Below are 7,500 nucleotides of genomic sequence, written 5' to 3'. Positions count from 1 at the left end.
AGCTTTATGTTTGGTTTAATGAATAAATATGGCTTCACTTAACACTTAATCATTGTTGTTTTCTTTAATAAATATCTTGCAACGAAGATTTTGGCGTATTTTGGTGTCTTTGTACTCTCAATTTCCCCCCTCCCCCCCAAAAAAAACCGGCATTGGGATCACATCATATATCACGTGACCCGCTACATCATCTCCAGAACACTTTTGCTTCTGGACTTATTTGCGTGCAGTCTGCATCAAACACTGTAATCTCATCATCGACTAAAAAAAAATTTCAGCGATTGAAAGCTGACGCGATCCCCATGAAGATTCGAGATCATTCTGCTGGAATGGAAAAGAAAAAAAAAGACAGAAAAGCTGCTGAAAAGTGCCAGAAACTGAGGGTAAGTGGCATACTGTTACCCTGGCAGTTGTATAGTTATGTTCAATCAGTGTATAATTAACCTGTTGTACATCACTCACTCACTCACGACACGTGCATGTACATTGTGACGATGGTCCTATCCAGTATGGCAATATGAATCTATAGGTCTAGTATTGCACTGTACAACTAACAACGTTGACAACTAAATGTTACAGCTCCTTACTTGTACATTTGGACCGATTGGCATACATGGTCGAGCTACATACATGCATGTCATTATAATAACAGAATACAAATACAAGGAAAAAAAAAAAAAAGATATGTGCAACACTTCCAGAATTAAGTAAAAAGAGGTCTGTACAATTTTTGGAAAGCCCTTGGTGTTAACCCCATGGCCAACCAGGCCAGGCTCACCTACTGTAATATGCTGAGGTAGTATGTGAGTCTGGCGCAGATTGAGTGATTAAGCCTTGGCCTTGAGTTACGGCAGTTTTGACTTGCTTGATCACGTTGCTGCCACCGCACCACTGGTGTCAACAATTGTATGCCCTTTTGCTTTTACATGAGCACATTTCTCATTACGACAAGAATTACGGAGAAATGTTGCATCAAACTACCACTAAACTCCATATTTACCACATTCAAACTCTGATTTACCGCTTGCCAGTTGTTATTACCGAGGCTTTCTTCGACGTCGCCCCGATTGTTGAGAACTCCAGGTAATTCATGCATGATGTCATCCCCAATTTCCACATCGGTTTAATACATGCACGGTCTGACGGCACCTTCTATATCGTGATTTTGACTATCGCCATAATCTGAGGATTGTTGAGAAGAAAATTATTAGTCAAATTCACTTTCTCATGATTCTGAAGCGAGTTGAGTGGCCATTATTCTTTGCGTGGTTCACAAAATCGTGTGTTGTCCCTGCACAAGGTGGGTCTATTGTGCGTCCTGCTGACACGATCATTCTCGTGATGATGTCACACAGATTACACAATGACCATGGATGTTTTCTGAAGTTTTTAGGGGCAGTACCAGCCAGGTTGTATTTTTTTTTTTACTTTTACACTTCAAAAATTATTAAGCATTAAAAACCACGTTCAGTTCTTTATGTATTACTTACAAATCAATATCATCACATCAAAAAAAATGTTTTTGAAATTTCAGGTGCAGCGGACCTTTAAGGTGAACCACACGTCCTTCACTTTGATATAATGTTTTGTTTTTTACCTTTCGTATTAAAAGGGTGGACTCGTAAGCTCACTCTCTGTTGTGGGCCTCGAACTGATAAAGTTAACGGAATGGCCATGCCTTCTGGCCCTGAGAGCTAGGACCATGCTTTGTGCTTGTATAACCATTATGTGTTTGTATAACCATGCTTTCTGGCCTTGTGGGTTAGGATGTGTGTGTTTATATAACTACGTGCTTTGGCCCTTGGGACTTCCGGTTCTGGATGCCTTCACGTGTGATGGTGGTATGAGCAGTTTCTCCCTCCAGCTCATCAAAGCTTCCGGATCATATCCGTTGTGTTTTACTATTCTATTTCATTCCTGTGTTGCCATTGGTGTTTTTGTCCAGTTTTCCTTGTCAAACCGTACCTTGTTGTGTTGTATTGTCGAATGTGTCCCTGTAAAAGGCCGGCCTACTCGCCTTGGGCTTGGCTAGTCAGCATGCCGTGTCTGTTTCTGCTTTTACCCCACATGCGTCGTTTTCGCTTCTTTTCTCCCAAGTATCGTAATTTCTGATCCCTCAGGTTGATCCTTTTCCCTTCCTCACCTCAAAAAATAAACAATAAAACCTCTTCTTCACTCCAAAAAAAACTCCAAAAAACACAAACGCAAATCTGCCGTGACTTCTTGTTGAGTTCCTTCTTAATTTTTTTTTTTAACCCCCTACTCCTTTTCAATATCCCCAAACTTAATCTTCATTGAATGAAACGTTTCTTCCTTTAAAAGTCTTAATAACACCATTTTTTAAAATGCCTCACACTCTCCTTACTACTTTGTCAGGAAAAATTCAGGCTTTCTTCTTCTTTTTCTTCTTCTTCTTCATTATCACAATCTCTTCCTTTTCATCTCTTTACAAGGTTTATTTCCCCCAAAATTTTCACTCATAAATGCTTAGTCCATCTGCCCTCCTCTCATACCTACAGCACCACTTTCCTCCACGCCTTCAACAGAAAAACATTTTTCCATCCCTCCCATGAAGTCTGTCGCCATATGTACAGTTTGGATATCCTGAGAAATCAATTTTGCAGACGTTGTGTGCACATGACAATCAATTCCCCAACACATCCATTTATAGTGTAAAACCCCTCCACATCAGTACCCTGCCCCTCTCTACTTCCCCCTCATCCAAACCCCAATTTGTTTATCTACCACCCCCACCAATCCCACTCCCAGCTCCCCCCCCCTTCCTGAACACTCCCAGATAGATTTGCCTCACGATGCGACCACCCAGCTTCTCAGCTTCACCCCTGCCCTGCACTCTCCCGGCATCCCCTCCGCCCCATACCCTCCCAGCTGTCTCACCGCTTTGCACCGTCCCAGCCTCCCCCCCCCACCCACACCCTCCAAACTTCCCTCATACCCCACATCATCCCAGCACACCCTCATCAACCAGACATAATCTGTTTAACAGGATCCTACCTCCCACAACATATTCCTGACTCCTTCGTGTCTCTCCCTGCCTATTGACACATGAATATCACTGCCCAGGTAAGCGAGTGTCTCAGTGACCTCATCATCCTCACCACAAAGAGGTACAGACAAAATAGCAGCATCCAATGTCATTGAAAGCCTGGATCTTAGTTTTGACCCAGGAAACCCATAATACAAGTAGCCTCGACTCCTCATTCAACACCTCGAGGGCCCCCAAAAGGATATTCAGTCTCCGCAAAGATGACTGCATCAACTGTGAAATCAAGGTCAGAGATCCTGACATTCCCAAAAGATGTACCGTAGCTTGATCTCTCTGACATCCTCCCCAGAATCCAGTCCATACAAGCACTGAAAAGTGTGGGGGCCAGTACACACCCCTGATGAACTCCAGTAACAATTGGAAATAAGTTGGAGATGGTACCCCCACATCTCACAACAATCTCACTACCACAATGTAGTTCAGACATCAGATTGATCAGTGTTGGTGCCACCCCACAAAGACCAGGAATCCTCCAGAGGGCATCCCGATTCATTGAATTGAACGCTTTACAGAGATGAACATAGGCTGCAAGCAGCCGCTGCCGAAACTCTCGTCTGAGTTTGGTGAGGACCCGAAGAGCAAGGATACGGTAAGTCGTTGACCTCTTTGTTGTGAAGCCTGACTGCTCTGGACGCTGGTGCTCAAGCAGATGGTGGCGACCCCATCAAGAATTATCCAAGCAAAGACCTTGTTCGGCACTGAGAGCAGCATCACCCCTCGGTAGTTGTTGCAGTCTTGGCGATCACCCTTCCCTTTCTAGAGAGGGACAACAAGGCCCCTCTTCCAGTCAGTTGGGATGATGCCTGTGTTCCAGGCAGAGCACAGAACTGCATGCAGAACAGAACTAACAGCATTTCCACCAACCTTGAGAAGTTCAGCATGGTTGCCACAGATCCCTGGAGCTTTACCCTATTTCAACCGGTTCCCCATAGCCTGTGTCTCCACAAACAAAGGTGGATCACAGTTGTTTTGAGGGTCAGCAATAGGGATTGTAACACCCTGGACATTCAACTCGGTAGCTGGTGGATGAGCCTGGTACAGCCGCTCAAAGTAACCGGCTCAGCAGGCCTTCACTTCAGACCGCTATGTCAAGAGCCTACCACCCTCCGCTCTAACTGCAGTACACCGAGGGACGGGGCTTGGAGGAACGCAATGAGCGAATTCCCCTGTAAGCAGGACGAGAATCACTTGACTATTGGTGGTGCTCTAACCCCCTCAGAGTCCTCGCCCATAGACCTTGTCCACCCTAAGTGTACACACAGTTTTATGCCTCATCTTCCTGAACAGCTCAGCTCTCCCATTATGCCTGGCCCTGCGACGATGGTCAATGGTGTCCAGTGTCCCTTGAGAGACAAAATTCTTCTTCAGCCGACGGTGAGTTCCAAGATATCCACCAGCAACATTAAGGTCAGTGGTCTTGAAGGCACTCCACAACTCTTCAGGATTCCCCAAAGCACCCAGACCCCCAAATCCCCACTCAGCCTGTTCGCAAACTCCTCAGCTACCCTCTCATCCTTGAGCTGATAAACCACAGACTCCAGTGCAGCATAGAATGCGTCCTTCACCTTAAGATCACTCGCCTCATTCAGAGCATATGCAGGGACCAGGGAAACGACACCAAAGAGCAAAAAATCCTTAGTCTCATAATATGCTTGTTGAATGGTCAGGTCAGGTCAGGTCAGGTATGGGAGCATGTGCCAGAACAGCACGTCGCTGCGTCCATTTTCCGCCGGTACTCCAGGGGCCTCCTTCTGGCCATCCCCCAGGCAGATGCCAGGCCCATCCCCATCTCCTTGAGATGATGGTCAACCTGTTGCAACCATGAGGCACGTGGTCGACCCACTGGCCTCCTCCACTCATGAGACTCCCTCGCTGAGAGAATCTGGTGAGCAGGATCAGAGTCAGGAAAACGAGCCACATGTCCATACAGCCGCAACTGATGCTCACGGACTATGCAGGTAACAAATCTCATCCGAGTCTCTCTCAGCAACCGCTCGTTGGACACAAAATCCGACCAGCGATAGCCAAGGATTCTCCGAAGAGACCTGGTACCAAAGGAATTAAGTCTCCGTCTCAGATCCTTGGTCAGAGTCCAAGTCTCGCACCCATAAAGCAAGACTGGAAGTACCAAGGACCTGAAGACTTGGACTTTCGTCCTCCCGCACAGGTACCGGCAGCGCCACACCCCATGATCCAGTGAATCCATGACTCCCCAGGCCCGACCCAGACGTCTATTGACCTCTGACTCGCAGCCAGCAGAGACATGAATATCACTGCCAAGGTAAGTGAATCTCTCCACGACCTCAACACCCTCACCACAAACAGACACAGACAGGACAGCAGCATCCAAGATGTCACCGAAAGCCTGGATCTTAGTTTTGACCCAAGAAACCCGTAATCCCAATGGCTCAGACTCCTCATTCAGCACCTCGAGGGCCCCCAAGAGGATGTCTAAAGTCTCCGCAAAGATGACTGCATCATCTGAAAAGTCAAGGTCCGAGATCTTGACATTCCCAAATGACGCACCGCAACTTGATCTCTCCGACATCCTCCCTGGAATCCAGTCAATACAAGTGCTGAAAAGTGTGGGGGCAAGTACACATCCCTGACGAACTCCAGTAACAACTGGAAATAAGTCAGAGATGGTACCACCACACTTCACAGCACTCTCAGTACCAGAGTAGAGTTCAGACATCAGATCGATCAGTTTTGGTGGCACCCCACGAAGACCAAGAATCCTCCAGAGGACATCCCGATTCACTGAATCGAACGCTTTACAGAGATCAACATAGGCTGCAAAGAGCCCCTGCCGAAACTCTCGTCTGCGTTCGGTGAGGACACGAAGTCAAGCAACATAAGATATTCAGCTTTTGAACTTCTGTCCTTCACGCATAACCCACCAGTGACCTCTCCTGGGAAGATCATTGATCAAATTTGACCTGAAAAGCAGCAAGATGTGTATCCTCGATTCTTTTCCAACTCCTTCCTCGGTAAATCTCAATATCTCACAGCCTACAAGGCTATTTTTTTCTATAGCTCGCTCAATGAAGTATTGCTCTTTTCTATGGACTGGCACCCCTAATTACCTCCACCACTGAAGGTGTTTACACCCCTGTCTGTGAGCAGGATGTCTGAAAAAAGTCATGGACGGATTTGGATGAAACTGAACTGGTGGGCAGGTTGGTTGCGTGACAGGGGCAAATTGATGACATTTTGGCGGACATTTGGATGCGGATACGACAATTTTTTTAAATATTTTTAAAATGATTCTTCACCATTAAGAGACAGGGCTACAAACGATATTTCAAAGGGTCATGGAGGGCTTTGGACAACACTTGTTGGATGAGTTGGGTAAGTGACAACAACAAGCTGATTAGACTTTGGTTCAGGTCCGGATCCAGATCCAGATCCAGATCCGGCACATCAGTGACATATAAAAGCATAAACTGTTCAACCTGGTGGAGGTATGCGCTCTACCAGGTGTCTGTTCTCGTCATTCCTGTCTCTCCTAGATGCTGTGCCAAAGATTTCAACATCACTGCATTTGCCACAACAAGGAGAAGCCAAAAGCCTGCTGCTGGCTCTGTGCAGACAAGATGTCGATCTCTCTGTTTTCAATCATCTCTGTCTGTCACACAATATCGAGAGTGTTATCTTCATCTCCACTTTCCAGCAGTGATGATGGCGGTTTACATTTCTCATTTTAGTGTCGAGGTGTTTGCGTTGGGCTGCGCACATTGGGGAATTGTGGTGGTTTCATTTTCATGCCATGTGTGGTTTTCTTACCTTTATTATAAAAGAGCTACAAAAGTCTACCTCTCTCAACTGGTCTTGCTCTTTCTGTTCATTAATCTCTCTTCCCAACACCTCCAGGTTGCATGTCATCTTCCAGCAATTGCCTCTGTGATTTATCTTCATATCCAGGCTTTCTATACAAACCTATGATCTCTTCTCTCTCTTCATTAATCCTTCCCTTACCACCCCCTCGACTTGCAAGTTACTATGGTCCCTCCCTTCCTTCTTTCTCCCCCTCCTGTCCATTCCCTTCCTTGTTGCATCCATGCATTCACCCACTGCCCTATCTGAACCTCCCTACCGTCGTTCATTCCCTTGCTTGTTTAGTCCAACTGTTGCCCCACTTAGTAGTAGTACCCCATCGTCAGTTCATTGCCCTTTAACCCTCTGTCGCCTTGCTCTTGCTCGAGCCTGCAATTTGGAATGGTAAAAAAAGAAAAAGAAAGCTGAATGCTATTTCGTTTGAAATATGGTAAGATAATGATGGCATGGTTCACAGCTTGGCAGTCTAGACGTATGTGCACTCACTTTGGAGGCGTCCAGCCTGCATTGGAATCCTGATCTCGCTACGAAATTTCATCCTGGTATCTGCATGCAGGGTGATGCATCGATGCGTGCTCCGTAATGCTGAAGGACGT

General features: G+C 46.2%; 1 protein-coding gene across 1 annotated transcript in view; it reads right to left on the bottom strand.

The window, feature by feature from the left end:
* LOC147016501 (nuclear factor of activated T-cells, cytoplasmic 3-like) overlaps positions 1 to 7,500 on the bottom strand; it is a 147,783-nt gene that overhangs the window by 41,249 nt on the left and 99,034 nt on the right. The gene's annotated exons all lie outside the window — the stretch shown is intronic.

This window comes from Eptatretus burgeri, chromosome 11, assembly GCF_056783735.1.
Source record: "Eptatretus burgeri isolate ZD-2024b chromosome 11, Ebu_testis_v1, whole genome shotgun sequence".
Taxonomy (NCBI): domain Eukaryota; kingdom Metazoa; phylum Chordata; class Myxini; order Myxiniformes; family Myxinidae; genus Eptatretus; species Eptatretus burgeri.
The sequence above is the reverse complement of the archived record's forward strand: the minus strand, read 5'-3'. Positions and strand labels throughout refer to the sequence as shown.